Below are 16,821 nucleotides of genomic sequence, written 5' to 3' on the forward strand. Positions count from 1 at the left end.
AGAGATCAATGCATTCCTGGGATGTTTCAAATCTTGTTTTTATCTCTGTCTTTATTTTTACATCTTTACTATTCATTCATTGTTTTTCCCAGGTACTTTAGCTAGATTGTGAGCCTTCGGGACTGTAAGGGAATTTCTAAGTACCTATCTTTACTTATCTTATTTTTATTATATCCTTAATGTATATTTTCTGTAAACCGCTTCGAACCTAACGGTATAGCGGTATATAAGAAATAAAATGAAATGAAATGAAACATTCATCTAAAGATCCATTTCACCCATTCCCCTGGGTTGTTGCACTCTCTTTGCAAAATGTCCTGCTGACATATGGGTGTATCTAAGGACATCCCTGGCTGGCACCTCAGAAAACTCTAAGGGCTCCTTTTACTAAGGTGCGCTAGTGTTTTTAGCGCACACAGGAAATTACCGCGCTTCTAGAAGAGGGGCATAACAACCAGGACGAGGGAAGTCATCATGCCATTGTATCGATCGATGGTGCGTCCTCATCTGGAATACTGCGTTCAATATTGGTCGCCGTACCTCAAGAAAGACATGGCGGTACTTGAGAGAGTCCAAAGGAGAGTAACGAAACTGGTAAGAGGGCTGGAACACTGCCCATACGCCGAGAGGTTGGATAGGCTGGGGCTCTTCTCTCTGGAAAAAAGGAGGCTCAGGGGTGATATGATAGAGACCTTCAAGATCATGAGGGGCATAGAGAGGGTGGATAGGGACAGATTCTTCAGGCTGAAGGGGACAACAGGTACGAGGGGGCATTCGGAGAAACTGAAGGGAGATAGGTTCAGAACAAATGCAAGGAAGTTTTTCTTCACCCAAAGGGTCGTGGACACTTGGAATGCGCTACCGGAGGAAGTGATCGGGCAGAGTACGGTACAGGGATTCAAACAGAGACTGGACAAATTCCTGGGGGATAAAGGGATCGTGGGATACTGAGAAAGTATAGAAACCCAACCAGGTCGTGCATGTGCAAGACCGGAGGGCTAGGACTTCGATGGGAAGATAAGACTCATCAGGAAACCAAGGTGGCATGGGGGCCCCTTCTAGTGATTTAGACAGGTCATGAGTCATGACCTGTTTGGGCCGCCGCGGGAGCGGACTGCTGGGCGTGATGGACCTATGGTCTGACCCGGCGGAGGCACTGCTTATGTTCTTATGTAACTAACGCCAGCTTGGGTTAAGGTCTAGCACGCGCTATTATGCACATTAAAGCCTTAGCACACCTTAGTAAAAGGATCCCTAAATTCCTTATATTTGTGTCCAGAGTGCTGTCTTTCAGCTACTACTAAATCCAGCTCACAATTTGCAGCCCATAATAAAGTTTTCCAGGAGGGTAAATGGATCTCTCCATTCCGCTCTGTCAAATGCTTTCTCAGCATCCAGGGCTATGAATAGAGCTCTACCTTTCTCCTTGGGTACCAGACAAAATATGTATGTCATAAAGAGAAATTTTCCAAGCCATTTAGCCGAGTAAATGAGTGGACCGAAATCGACTTTCCCTAGGTCTGGCTGTGAGTACAGGTGGGGGGTTCCTAATCATATCTAGGCTTAGCTGCATTGGGCACCTGGCAGTGCTGGGGCTGCAGTTTGGACAGGTTTGAAAAATGACACATGTAAATCTGTGAATCCAGGAGCCCCATTTAGCCCAGTCTCCTGTTTCTAAAAATGGCCAATCCAGGTCACAGTACCTAGCAAAAATGCAAACAGTAGCAACATTCCACACTACTGATCCAGAGCAAGCGGTGGCTTCTCCCGCGTCTATAGACTTTTCCTCCAGGAACTTGTCCAAACCTTTCTTAAACCCAGCTACACTAACCAATGTAACCATATCCTTTGGCAATGAGTTCCAGAGCTTAACTATTCTTTGAGTAATAAACTATTTCCCCCTATTTATTTTAAAATTATTCTTATGTAATTTCATTTACTGTCGCCTGATTTTTGTACTTTTTGAAAGGGTGAAAAATTAATTCACTTTTAACCTTTCTACACCACTCACGATTTTGCAGACCTCAATCATATCCCTCCTCAGCTGTCTCTTTTCCAAGCTGAAGTGTCTCAACCTAGACAATGACATGGGGACAAAATCTGTCCCCATCCCTGCCTGTCCCCGCAGACTCTGTCCTCGTCCCCACCCCATTCCCACAGGCTCTGTTCTAGTCCCGACTCTGCCCTCATTTGCACAAGCCTCGAACACTTATGATTTTATATTTAAATCTTTTTTATTAAAGTATAAAAAGAGACAATGTTTATAAATCACAAATAGAGCCTTCCATTTTGATCTGGTTTTGGTACAACCTTCCCAAAGATTCAGTTGCCTATGTTTGTACATCATCTGGGAAGGTAATTGGATTGTCTTTCAGACATGGGTGTAGAAGTGAATGAACGGGAAAATAAGAGGCTATTAGATTCTGGAAATGCTCCTTGATGCCAGCAACAATGGATGAATCTGTTGCAGTAACAGTAAGATGCTTGAGCAACTGGGTACAAGATGGAAGGACGTTACAGATGGTAGGAGTCTGATCAGCAGACAAGACTCTTATCTCCACATTAAACTAAACTAAACTAAACTAAGCCTTAAGTTTATATACCGCATCATCTCCACGGAAGCGGAGCTCGACACGGTTTACAAAGCTTAAAAAAATACAAGAAGAGAGGGAAGAGAGAGTTTACAAGGGCATATGAAAAGAGGGGAAGTAAGAAGGAGATGTTATATATTAGAGAAAAGCCAGGTTTTCAGTTGTTTCCGGAACAGTTGGAGGGAGCCCAGGTTCCGCAGCGGGATAGTGAGATCGTTCCAAAGGCCCGTGATTTTGGAGAGGAGGGATCTTCCCAGTTTGCCTGCGTGGGGGATGCCATGTAGAGAGGGGAAGGATAGTTTATGTCTGTGGGCGGATCTGGTGGTAGCAGGCGTTTGGGCGAGGAAGGATAGAGGGATTAGTGGTGGAAGGATGCCATGAATTATCTTGAAAGCCAGACAGGAACATTTGAAGTGAATTCTGGAAAGTACAGGGAGCCAGTGAAGATTAAAGGCAGATCAGACCAAATAATAATAATAATAACTTTATTTTTATATACCGCCATACCACAAACAGTTCTAAGTGGTTTACAAGGGAAGAAACTGTATTCAGACAGCGACATTACAGAGAAATTTCGAAATTACATTGGCATATTAAGTTTAGTCAGGTTTATCTGGAAGTGTTTTGCAAGTTCATCAGGTTGAAGTGGGGTCAGAGAATGATGTCCAAAAGCAGCTTCTGCAGTTTTTCTTTGTAATCATTGAATTCAGTTGCTAATTATCTAAGATATGTTTACATATTGATACCAGTCTCAAGTTTTTAGAGAATGACACAGCGACAAAGTTTGTCCCTATCCCCATGGGCTCTGTCCCTGTTCCCATAGACCCTGTCCCCATCCCTGCGAGTTCTGTCTTCATCACCGCCCTGCAGTTAATCGCGGGTTCACTTGATGCGGTGGGAGGCGAGAGCTGTAGCAGGTTCCCGGAAGCGATGCCAAGCTTTCATTCAAGTGTGGGCTCCTCATCTGAATGTTATGTCCCCGATAGGTCGCAGTCAGATTCTGAATAACCTATGATTTGCTGGTATGTGTTTTCTGGAATGTTTCCTTGGGTTGCCTACTGTATCCCTATGGAACCGCACCTAGGAAGTGACGTCAGAGGAAGAGCTGATGCTGGTGCAACAGTTGGGGGTTGCTGCTCATGCCAGGAACGTTACAGAGGTACGGGGGAAGGGAAGCAGCACATGTGTGGCAGGAGGGGCGGGGAAGGAATGTGTGGTGGGGGGCGGAGAAGAGGGCGGGGGAGGGGCACCTCTCACCCTCACTATGCCACTGTCTCTACCCCAACCTCGTAAACCTGTAAAGTTCTCAGCCCAACCAAGAAAGAATGACGTGGCTATGGTTCAATCGATGATCTGAAACCATGTCAAAACCTAGAATTTTGTTTCTGCAAATTGGCCCTTAATGAAACAAGATAACCCTCTTTTTAGCTACAGTGGCAAAATAATGCTCAGAATTTAGGAAGTTGGTTGGTTGGGCTGAGAACTTTTCAGCACCCCCTCGTATGTAATAAAAGTGAGCCAAGTCTAGGACAATCAAAGCCATTGTGACATCACTGATGAGGTTGGCTCTTATTGGTGGAATGAGGCATTATGACATCACAATCTCAGCTCTGAAATGTTGCTATGAGGGGATGCTGAAAAGTTCTCAGCCCAACCAAGAAGAGAATGATGTGGATATGGTTCGATCAATGATCTGAAACAATATCAAAAACATAGAATTTTTGATGTTTCTGCATATTGGCACTTAACAAAATACGATGACACTCTTTTCAGCTACAGTGGCTCAGAATTTAGGAAGTTGGTTGGTAGGACAGAGAACTTTACAGCATCCTCTCGTATTATCCTTGTACCTGTGGCAATTTTCAAAGGGAAGGATATGCACACAGTAGGGTGAGTGGGTTGAAAACCGCCTCTTGAGGAGTATTCACTCAAAGTTTTCTTACCAGAAACCTATCAAGTATTTCCAGACCATTATGATCTATGGTTAGCACAGGATTCTTTTCTTTACATATGCCAAAGGCTAGATCCATTAACCACATGAAACCCGTTTTGAAGGAGCTACGCTGGCTCCTGGATGAGACAGGCTCAAATTCAAGACACTTTGCTTGACATCAGCAAAATTAACAGGCGTGAGGTTTAGTTTCACGTTTGCTGCCGCTTTGTACCCAGTGTGTGTGTGGGGGGGGGGAGAATGCTATAACTGACGCTCAAATCCGTCACCGATAAAAATGGATATCGAGGCCTGGATTCTGCAAACAGCGCCATCATTGGCAGCCGCCTTAAAAATGGCCGCCGATCTTGTGTCAATCATGCAACACCACTGTTTACAGAATCATGGCTAAATGGAAGATAGACGCCAGAAATATAGGCAGGACTTTAAAGGCCTAAATTTCCGGCGCCTATCTTCCATGGGAATTGCGTCTACTTAAGCATTTTACATAGGGTTACCAGATTTTCCAAAAGGGAAATCCAGAGCCCTAGACCTGCCCCCAGGCCCGCCCAGTTCCACGGCCTGTTAGGGCCCAATCCCGCCCCCAGTTCTGCCCTAGTCCCGCCCTCCACTGCCTGCTCTCATTGGGCAGGAGGGCATCCACGCATCCACAGATGCAACGCGATGATGTCATGCGCACGCCGGGTTTTGAAAAGCCGTCCAGACCCCTGGACATGTCCTCTAAAGGAGGACATCTGGCAACCCTAATTTTACAACGTTTAATTCCACTTGCGGCATGAACCATGCCTACAATGGTGTTAGGTGGGTGGGGAAACTGGTGGAGGGGCAGTGAGGAGAAAAATGGGGAGGACCCTCCTTAATTTCTGCCCTGGGCCCCAGCATGTCTAACACCGGCCCTGTAATCCCATAAATTCTTTTGGATATCTTTATGTCTTACCCTAGAAGAGGGTAGAAAATCAACGAAGCTAGCTCAATGGTTCTTAAACCTGTCCTGGGAGACAGGCTTTCAAGATAACCCTAATGAATATGAGCTGAATGGTTTATGAATTGAAGAACGGGACCATCATGAGGACAGAGAGGCCTGCTGGTTGGGTTTAAGAAACTGTGATTCTCATGTGCTAGACCAGGGGTAGGGAACTCCGGTCCTCGAGAGCCGTATTCCAGTCGGGTTTTCAGGATTTCCCCAATGAATATGCATGAGATCTATTTGCATGCACTGCTTTCAATACATATTCATTGGGGAAATCCTGAAAACCCGACTGGATTACGGCTCTCGAGGACCAGAGTTCCCTACCCTTGTGCTAGACTGTTGTGCAGATGATCACGGACTAATGAACTCATGAACTAACCAAGATCCAGTTTTGGATAAAAGTAATCACAATGACTGTAGTATGTGTGTGAAAGTTGGGAAGTGAGTGTGAGTTGATGGGGATTAGGTTCACTGACTAAATTATTCTAATATTTATTAATAAATTAGGTATTGATAAATTGTACTGTAATGAAATGAATTGTGGGAGATAATATTAAAATTGAATTGAGTAAGATAATACTTGTTAGTATTAAAGATTTAATAGCTGGTTTTAAGAATTTGAGTTAATGAATATGCATGAGAGAAATTTGCATGCCTTCTACCTACTTTAGAGGCAAATCTCACTCACGCATATTGAATAGCAGTGTACTCCTAGTGTGAATGATAATGCATAGTCATTAGGGATATCTTGAAAACCCGACTGGCTGGAGGTCCCCCAGGACAGGTTTAACAAGCACTGAGTTAGCTGAAGAATAGAGAGATACCACGGGGCAGATTTCAGGAGCACGGGTTATCATTAAGAGCTCTAACTGGGAGAGCACTGAGTTTACGAAAAAAGACCTGAGAACATTCTATATAGGTTATCCAAGCGTTTCTCAACTCAGTCCTTGGGACACACCCAGCCAGTCAGATTTCAGGATATCCACAATTAGGGTTACCATTATGGCTCCAGATTGAGATCCGGGTTTTACTTCCATTGAAAGTAATGGAAGCAGGGGCAGTCCCAGGTAATCTGCTACCTGAGGCAAATGATGAGAGGGCATGACCCCCCCCAATCCTACCTTTAATTGTTCCAAAAGTTGGGGATTCACATATGCTGCCCGTCTGAGGCCAGTCCGACGTCTTCTCTTTACTGCGGCCCACCCCAGCGGAAACAGGAAGTTATATCATAGAGGGCGGGCTGCAGTAGAGAGAAGACGTCAGGCTGGTCTCAGACGGGCAGCGTGTGTGCATTGCTAACCTTTGGAACAATTAAAGGTAGAATTGTGGGGGCTGAGGAAGGAAGAGGGGAGATCCCTGCTGAGGGGGAGAGATGCTGGGGAAAGATTGCGATAGAAGTAACAGATGAACAGGAAGGCTGGCAGGCCGCAGGATGCTGCTCACGAAAGAGTGCCGTCTGAGGCCTCCGCCTCAGTTGGCCTCATAATAGGGAATTAAGTAGGACAAGTTGGAACATCTGGGTTTTACATCCATCGAAAGCAATGGAAGTAAAACCCGGATGTCTTAATCCATCCTCCTTTTGCTGGAGCCATATGGTAACCCTATCCACAATGCATATGCATGAGATAGATTTGCATGCACTGCCTCTTTGGGATGCAAATCTATCTCATGCATATTCATTGGATTGGCTGGGTGTGCCTCAAGGACTGGATTGAAAATCACTGTTTCCCAGCCGTCTTTTTCAAGGCTACGCAACTCACCGCAGTTGTAATTAATTTGTTAATACCGACACTAGCAGGATCTGATTCAGCACCGAGGACGCATTCAATAATGCCCCCATCGGTCTTCTCTGATCTATTCCATAATTAGAGCCTTCTCTGGATAAATAACTGTGTATACATCTATTTTATTTCAAGCATTCCAAACCTGCTCCAAAGATCATTCCCAATAGAGTATGACAAGTATCCAAATATAAATATTAAAATACAGCTCAATAAATATAAAAGCTTAACAGAGACATGAAAGACAAACCTTGACTAAAACTAAAATCCAAATGAACAGACAGAAACGTCATTAAGCAAGACCTTTCCGCCAAAAGTGCTAACTAACAAAAACACTTCCAATGCCCTTCCAAAGTGACTGGAATCAGCCAAAAGATAAACCAAAGCAGGCAGATGACTGAACACATGCTAGCAGGCTCAGAAAGGGGCTGCATTTGTATGCAAGCAGGTTTCAACCCTGGCTGCCGTCCATTTATGCGTGTCTCAGAAACATTCTTAATCCAATTATCTTCAGCAAAAATATTGTCATTTCAAGATTATTGAATTATGAATGTTTCTGAGAGAAGCACGAGGTGAAAGAGGTTAATGGGGAAATGGTTCTTTCCTTTTTTTACCATCAGTGGAAGGGGGAGGGAGACACTCCTTGCTACTAACAGGCGGCAGATTTAAACCCTGTTTCATTCCATCTAGAGAATGACACGGGGACAGATTTTTCCTCATCCCCGTGGGAACTCATTTTCCCGTCCCATCCCCGTGAGTTCTTTTCCTGTTCCTGCCCCATTCCTGAAAGCTCTGTCCTCATCAGCACAAGTTTCAAACACTTTAACATCATAAGTAGCAACATTCTAGAGCTCAGATTGTGATGTCATAATGCCTCATTCCACCAATGCCTAAGCTCCGTCCTCATCTGCACAAGCCTCAAACACTTTAACATCATAAGTAGCAACATTCTAGAGCTCAGCTTGTGATGTCATAATGCCTCATTCCACCAATGCCTAAGCTCCGTCCTCATCTGCACAAGCCTCAAACACTTTAACAACATAAGTAGCAACATTCTAGAGCTCAGATTGTGATGTCATAATGCCTCATTCCACCAATGCCTAAGCTCCGTCCTCATCTGCACAAGCCTCAAACACTTTAACAACATAAGTAGCAACATTCTAGAGCTCAGATTGTGATGTCATAATGTCTCATTCCACCAATGCCTAAGCTCCGTCCTCATCTGCACAAGCCTCAAACACTTTAACATCCTAAGTAGCAACATTCTAGAGCTCAGATTGTGATGTCATAATGCCTCAGTCCACCAATGCCTAAGCTCCGTCCTCATCTGCACAAGCCTCAAACACTTTAACATCATAAGTAGCAACATTCTAGAGCTCAGCTTGTGATGTCATAATGCCTCATTCCACCAATGCCTAAGCTCCGTCCTCATCTGCACAAGCCTCAGACACTTTAACAACATAAGTAGCAACATTCTAGAGCTCAGATTGTGATATCATAATGCCTCATTCCACCAATGCCTAAGCTCCGTCCTCATCTGCACAAGCCTCAGACACTTTAACAACATAAGTAGCAACATTCTAGAGCTCAGATTGTGATGTCATAATGCCTCATTCCACCAATGCCTAAGCTCCGTCCTCATCTACCCAACCCTCAAACACTTTAAAATCATAACTGTTCGAGGCTTGTGCGGTTAAAGCAGAGCTTACAGTAATGGGGCAGGGACAGGGACCATGACAAAACTCGCGGGGACGGGAAGGGAAAATTGAGTTCCTGTGACGATGGGGAAAAATTTGACCCTGTGTCATTCTCTAATTCCATTAACAATCAAGTTGTTATGAGATGAAACGATTTTTTTAAAATCTATTTTTAAATTTGTGGCACACCGCCTAAAACCTTACATATTAAAAACAATCACATCACAAAGAAACAGAAAACCACCATCAATGGGTACTAATGGGTCTATTACTGCTACTCAGGGCATTTCAGCTCTGCATGGGATTTTTTTTTTTTATCCTGCACACACAAAGACCTCCCTCCTCCCAACTGCTCTGCCACGTATGCATAGCACTGAGCAGGTGCTGGAGGGCTTCTTCAGCTCTTGCCCTGCCTCCTCAGCCTCCCCATGGAGAGCGCTTGTCCTGGCTTGTTTTCCAGAGATTTTGCTGACAGTAAATTCTGTTCCCTGCCAGACCAGGTGGAAGGGGGGGGGTGGGGGAAAGGACCGTCGCTGGTGTAGAGGTATACTAAAGAGCAGGCCAAGAGCTCAGTACAACGAGCCAGAATTGAGAGTCACTACAATCAAAAAGACAGGAAAAGAACAGCTTACGAGTCATCCCTAGCACAGGGACAGGGTGGGCGAAAAGTACTGACTACAGAGAAGGTACTTACAGTGATGGAGACAGGCTCATCCTATATGTCCCTGTGCAAGGCAGTGACAGCACTAGAGACTGAAGCGGGTTTATTTGGAGGCAATGAAAGGGCAGTGTTGCTGGTGAGAGATTTTAATCAACTACTACATAGTGGCTGGAGCAGGGAGACCAGAAGATGCTGGGATCCTTTCATGATGCTCCTCAGGGACTGGCATCAGAGCCCACATGGAAAACGATGATGCAGGATCTTACGAATGAGAAAAGGGCTTGTGATGTCATAGAAGGAGGTTACTAGGGCTCCAGTGATCATGGAAACAGAGAATAGAATGCAAGGTAGGCCTTGAAGTCCTGACTGGCATCTGCCCTGGAGACCTCTTTTTGCAGTGCGCTGGCTCTTCCCTGGTTTCCCCTTCGGTTCTGTGTGATTGAGGATCTTCCATGCCTCCTTGAACTTTGCTCCTATTTTCTCCACCACCTCCCTTGCTAGGATGCTCAATTGTGTGGCGCAGTGGTTGGATCTACAGCCTCAGCACCCTGGGGTTGTGGGTTCAAACCCCACGCTGCTCCTTGTGACCCTGGGCAAGTCACTTAATCCTCCATAGCCCCAGGTACATTAGAAAGATTGTGAGCCCACCGGGACAGAGAGGGAAAATGCTTGAGTACCTGATTGTAAAAACTGCTTAGATAACCTTGATAGGCGGTATATAAAATCCTAATAAACTTGAAACCAAATGCTTCCTTTTTTTTTTTTTGAAGGCTTTTAACTATTCACCCTGGCCAGGATTCTCTAAATGGCCAGGTGTGCCGATTGAAAAGCTCTGCTCTCCTCAGTCCTTGACGCAGCCGCGAGGCGAAACGCTTGGCCATCATCGGTGAGGAGAATAGGAGCCTGGCTGCCTTTCCATGCATTTCAAGATAAGTTTATTGCTACTTCCTTAATGTTTGCCACGGTGACTGCCCTCAAGGAACAGTGCCTGTGAAACAGTCAACTGTTCTACTAACTGTGTGTGCACCTATTTCACTTGTCCTTGTGGTCAAACGGAGGTTTTTATGCCTGTGAGGTTATTTGCCCTTTCCAGCTAGAAGAGGGCTTCCTCCCTAATGGGACTCTGAAGCTTTTCCTCCTGAACTTGCTATAGCTGGTTTTCACTATTAAGATTTTTCACAGCTTTTTTGTTGATTGAATCTTAGCGGTGTGGGTTATTTGTCATAAGATTTACTTCCCCAGGGATCTGTTCCGGGATCACTGCTTTTTAACATATTTATCAATGATCTAGAGATGGGAATAACTAGTGAGAGAATTAAATTGGCTGATGACACAAAGTTGTTAAATCACAAGAGGACCTTGTGAGAGTGGAAGACTGGACGTCAAAATGGCAAATGATGTTTAATGTGAGCAAGTGCAAAGTGATGCATCTGGAAAAGAGGAACTCAAACTATAGCTATTTGATGCTGGGTTCTGTATTACAAATAACTGCCCAGGAAAAGGATCTAGGTGTCATCGCTGAGGATACGTTGAAACCCTCAGCTCAATGTGCGGCGGCAGCTAAGAAAGGAAATAGAATGCTAGGAATTATCAGGAAAGGAATGGAAAACAAAGATGCAAATGTTATAATGCCCTTGTATCGCTCTATGGTACGGCTGCACCTCAAATATTATGTGCAGTTCTGGTCGCCATATCTCAAAAAAGATATAGCGAAATTAGAAAAGATATAGAGAAGGGCAACGAAAATGATAAAAGGGTGGGAAGACTTCCCTATGAGGAAAGGTAAAAGCGGATAGGGCTCTTCAGCTTGAAGAAGAGACCGCTCAGGAGTGATATGATAGAGGTATATAAAATTCTGAGCGGAATAGATGTGAATCGCTTGTTTACTCGTTCCAAAAATACTAGGCCTAGGGGGCATGCGGTGAAGCTACTAAATAGTAGATTTAAAACAAACTGGAGAAAATATTTCTTCGCTCAACGTATAATTAAGCTCTGGAATTTGTTGGCAGGGAATGTGGTGAAATTAGTTTGCTCAGCAGGGTTTTAAAAAAGGTTTGAATAAGACGTCTATAGGCCATTATTGAGATGGCTTGGGGAAATCCACTGCTTATTCCTAGGATAAGCAGCATAAAATCTGTTTTACTTCTTGGGATCTTGCTAGGTACTTGGGACCTGGGTTGGCCACTGTTGGAAACAGGACACTGGGCTTGATGGACTTTCAATCTGTCCCAATATGGCAACTCTTATGTTCTTACGTATAGGGCAGTCAAGCCATTGTGACATCACTGATGAGATTGGCTCTTAGGCATTGGTGGAATGAGGCTTTATGACATCACAATCTCAGCTCTGGAATGTTGCTACTCTTTGGGTTTCTGCCAGGTACTTGGGACCTGGGTTGGCCACTGTTGGAAGCAGGATACTGGGCTTGATGAACCTTTGGTCTGTCCCGGTATGACATTTGTTAAGTTCTTATGATAATCTTATGCTAATCATGAGACACCATGTACTAAGTCGTGTTAGGCGCAAATGCATGCCTGAATATAGCTAAAAAATGAAATACCATGGGATGCACTCAGGCCGCCAATGACAGAATTTCTAATCTCGAACTATCTGACGACCGTAAATCATGCGAAGAACAATGCCACTGAAAAAGAGAGCAGACACTGCTACAAAATATTTCAAACTTTTTTGTGGAAGTGTGTCAAGGGTGGAGAGCAGGTGTTCCTGTGCTAATTAGTTAGAGAAAGAGATAATGGTTACTGCGGATGGGCAGACTAGATGGGCCATATGGCCTTTATCTGCCTTCATGTTTCTATGTTTCTAAATCTATATTGCCGTTCACTAACTGGTTCGTTTAGGGATACTGCGTGAACCTTTATCATCTACAAACCTGTGGTATGTGCTCAGCAGGTACCGGTAACTTCTTTTTAATGGCCATGCATTAAAGGCAACATTAGCCTATCTTCTCTAATGGCTGCTATTCCAAGTAGGGTCCAAAGTGCGGAGCTCCAGGAATGCCAGTTTTGTGTTATACGTAGGAGATACATATCTCAAAAGCAGGCCTTCCACTTTGGGGGTGCACCTACCTCTGTGTGTCTCAGATGTCAGAGGGCAGATAACGCCTTCTGTCATAGCAGTTGGCTCTGTCCTAAAATTAGAACCTTTTGGCTAGACCTACAGAACTATTTCCAGTCCCTGTTGGGATACGCCCTTCTCTGTCATTTGGAAGGCATTATTTTCCTCTCTAGGGGTCACGGGGGGGGGCAGTCTTCAGGAGAGAGCCTACTACTGAGCAAAAACTATATCCTGGGGGAAGAAGTGTATTCTAAATCATTGGTTGCAAGATTCCCCCCACCTACCATTTGGTATTGGAGGAATACATTTCATACTTTGATGTTATGGGAATCCACGGCTGCACCTTTCTCCAGGAGCCGGAGTAAAACTTTCTTCGCAGTGCGGTCTTCCTATCCATCTACTCTTCCCCCAACACTGAGGAGTCAAATGTTAAATAGATTGCAGAAGCCAGTGCTCCCATTGTTACCAGAGGTGGTTTGCTGAGAGAAGGGGGTGAAAGGGAGGAGGCTCAGTAGGGTAATGCTATGGCCTTTGGATCCGGGTCATAAGAGCCAAGACCCAGATTCTTCTTTTTCTTTGTTTTCTTTCTCTGTGTGGCCATTGGCTGTGATTGTTCTAATTGTATTCTTAAAATTTGAAAAGCTTGCACCTGTTTTGTATGCTTCTGCAGTTATTGTCTTGAATAAACAGTTTTTTTAAAAAGACAACAATAGCACATGGCCATTAATATTAAAAATAGATAATAGGCTATTTTATTTTGGCTGCAGTAAAAATGACCTGTAAGGGGGCGCTAGGGCCACCTTTTGCCGCAGCTTTTGTAAAAGGACTCCTATTGCAATAAACCAATCGAGAGAAATGCCAGGGTCCGTTACAACCAGCAGATGCAATATCTCTCTCTATAAATCTTCAGTGAGATCTTGCACGCCACCCTGAAGGAGCGAAAGGGTTAACAGAAATAAACAGAGAAGTAGTCGCCCAACATGTTGCAAGCCAAACCTTCATTAAGTATAAACAAATTGCCTTGGCCTTCTGTTCATGGTGATATTACTTGGACTGATGGAAAGCCCCCTAGTATCTGATGAAGAGACCTCAATAAGATTCTAGCTCTAGATGATATCTATCTGTGCTAATTAGCTTTAGATTATGAGGTAGCTAATTAGCAAGATCAGTATGTGCAACAATTAGTAATACAGTTGCAATCTTACAGAGCCCACAAGAAAATCTTGGAATAAAATGAACCAAGCTGTGCGAAGATGAGAACGAGGGATACCACGCACGTGAGAATAGAGGAGAAAGGACAGGGAACGGGGCTTAGTGCTTGCTTTTTTTTTCATGAGTACAGTGCGTTCTCGTTATTCATGCATTCCTGATGCGCGATTTTGCATATCTGCGGTTGCATCTATTGTGACCGATAGGCCTCATTCTTGACGCTGTGTTTGTGTATTCACAGACTGCTCATTAAAAAAAAAAAACAACTTTCTTTGCTTTTACTTTCACTTTGTGGGTCTAGCATTTGCTTCCAGATATGGTCTCCAAGCGTTCAGAGAGTGAGTTACAAGCATCAACAGGTCCTCCAAATGCTGTCCCATGCAGGAACATAAGAAGAACATAAGAAGTTGCCTCCACTGGGTCAGACCAGAGGTCCATCGCGCCCAGCGGTCCGCTCCCGCAGCGGCCCATCAAGCCTATGACCTGTGAAGTGGTCCCTGACTATTCCTATAACCTACCTCTACTTCTATCTATACCCCTCAATCCCCTTATCCTTTAGGAATCTATCTAAATCTTCCTAAAACCCTTGTATGTGCCCTGGCTTATCACAACCTCCGGAAGCGCGTTCCATGTGTCCACCACCCTCTGGGTAAAAAAGAACTTCCTAGCGTTTGTTCTAAACCTGTTCCCTTTCAATTTCTCCGAGTGCCCCCTTGTACTTGTGGTTTCCCACAGTCTGAAGAATCTGTCCCTGTCTACCTTCTCTATGCCCCTCAGGATTTTGAAGGTTTCTATCATGTCTCCTCTAAGTCTCCACTTTTCCAGGGAGAATAGCCCCAGCATTTCCAACCTGTCAGCGTATGAAAAGTTTTCCATACCTTTTATCAGTTTAGTCGCTCTTCTCTGGACTCCCTCAAGTACTGCCCAATAGGATCCACTTTACATAACTTTGGGGCACAACATGTACTGCTGGAACCTGACCTATATTCGCAGTTTTGCAGTTCATGAACATTTTCGGGAACCATAGACTGCAAATAACGAGAACGGACTGCAGTTCAACGTGAGTTCTGAGAAGGTGTATACTAGGGTTACCAGATGTACGGATTTCCCTGGACATGACATTCTTTTGAGGACATGTCCGCGGGTCTGGATGACTTTTCAAAACCCGGCACTTTGTCCGGGTTTTGAATAGAAATTGCGTCGGGAGGAGGCATCTGTGCATGAGTGGATGCAACGTGGTGACATCACGCACATGCACACATGCGCGTGACATCATTGCGACACATCTGTGCATGCATGGATGCCTTCCTGCCCGATGAACAGGCAGCAGGGGCGGAGCTGGGGCATAACAAGGCGGGGATAGGTAGAACTGGGCGGGCCTGGGGGACGGGTCTAGGGGGGTCCATATTTTACTGAAGTAAAATCTGGTAACCCTAGTGTATACCAACTACACAAGGAAGAATACTACAGGTATGGTTTGACTTTAATTTGGGGCTGGGGAAGGGGTAGAGATATCAGATTGGTGGAGGTGCTAGGGCATAGGGGGAGGGAAGGTAAGAAGACAGAGATGCTAGACCATGGGGTGGAGTAGTAAGAAAGGAAGGAAGAGATGCCAGAGCATGGGAGAGGGGGTAGAGATAGAGAGATAAAAATGGAGAGGGAGTAAAGCTGAAATGAATCATGTACAAAGGAGAGAAGGGACACAGGATAAACAGTTTATGGAAGGGGCATAGAAAGAGGGAAGATGCCACATGGAAGGGGGAGAGGGCGGACACCAGATGGAAGGGAAAGAGTGGACAGTGGATGGGGAAAAAGAGGACGGAAAGTGGCTAGAAGGGACAGAGAGAGGGCAGAGGCTGGATGGAAGAGGCAGAGAGAGAGGACAGACAGTGGATGGAAGGGGCAGAGAGAGGGCAGATGCTGCATGGAAGGAAGAGAGAGGACAGACGCTAGATGGAAAAAAAGAGAATGAAGAGAAGATGATAAAAGCAAAAATGACAAAAGGTAGAAAAGATTTTTCTTGTTACTTTAGAATAAAGTAGTATTATAGCTGTATTGATAAACGTTTATAAATAGAAAATAGAAATAAGGTCATCTTTTTATTGGACTACTTTTAATACATTTTTTACTAACTTTCAGAGACCAAAACCCCCTTCCTCAGGCCAGGATAGGATACCATAACAGCAGTATACTGTACTGACCTGAAGAAGGAGGTTTTAGCCTCTGAAAGCTAATTGAAAAATGGATAAGTCCAATAAAATGGAATTTTCTTCTTTTCCATTTTTTGTTTTATTTCTATTGGTGAATTTGTAAAGCGGTAACTGTTATTTGTCAGTTTTTACAAATTTATATCTGCTATCTTTATATTTTTCACAGTATTAGGGGACGTGTCACTGTTTCTTTGGTGGTCCATTATGCGCAGAGTCTGGCTTCTTGGCGGTTCAATTTAACTTTTGTCTACATATTTCTATTTTTAATTTGTGATTACTTATTCCTTACTGGGAGAGGGTATATCTGTGTTCTGTATATATAAAAAAGACATTATTTAGCATTGACTGTGCAGGATTAATCTGTATTAATCTGGCTTGTTTGGTTTTACAATGGGTGTATTGATGTTCTAGTGCTCACAGCAGTGTTTAAGATGCTGCCTTTTCCTAGGTGCACCCCTGTTGTGTGACTCATGGATTATTATTAAAAATAATTTTTTATATATGTAGGAGGCGGCGTTAAATAATGATCATCCCCAGGTGTCAAATATACTAGGTATGCCATTGCCCCTGTGAGCTAGCACCCCCTGCTGTACAGTGGTATAATTGCAGTATTAGTGAGGTAGTGCAGGTTCAGTGAGGTAGTGCACCGAGCACTATTTCTCAATGAAGTGAACTA

The sequence above is a fragment of the Geotrypetes seraphini genome, chromosome 14 (genome assembly GCF_902459505.1).
Source record: "Geotrypetes seraphini chromosome 14, aGeoSer1.1, whole genome shotgun sequence".
In the NCBI taxonomy this organism is placed as follows: domain Eukaryota; kingdom Metazoa; phylum Chordata; class Amphibia; order Gymnophiona; family Dermophiidae; genus Geotrypetes; species Geotrypetes seraphini.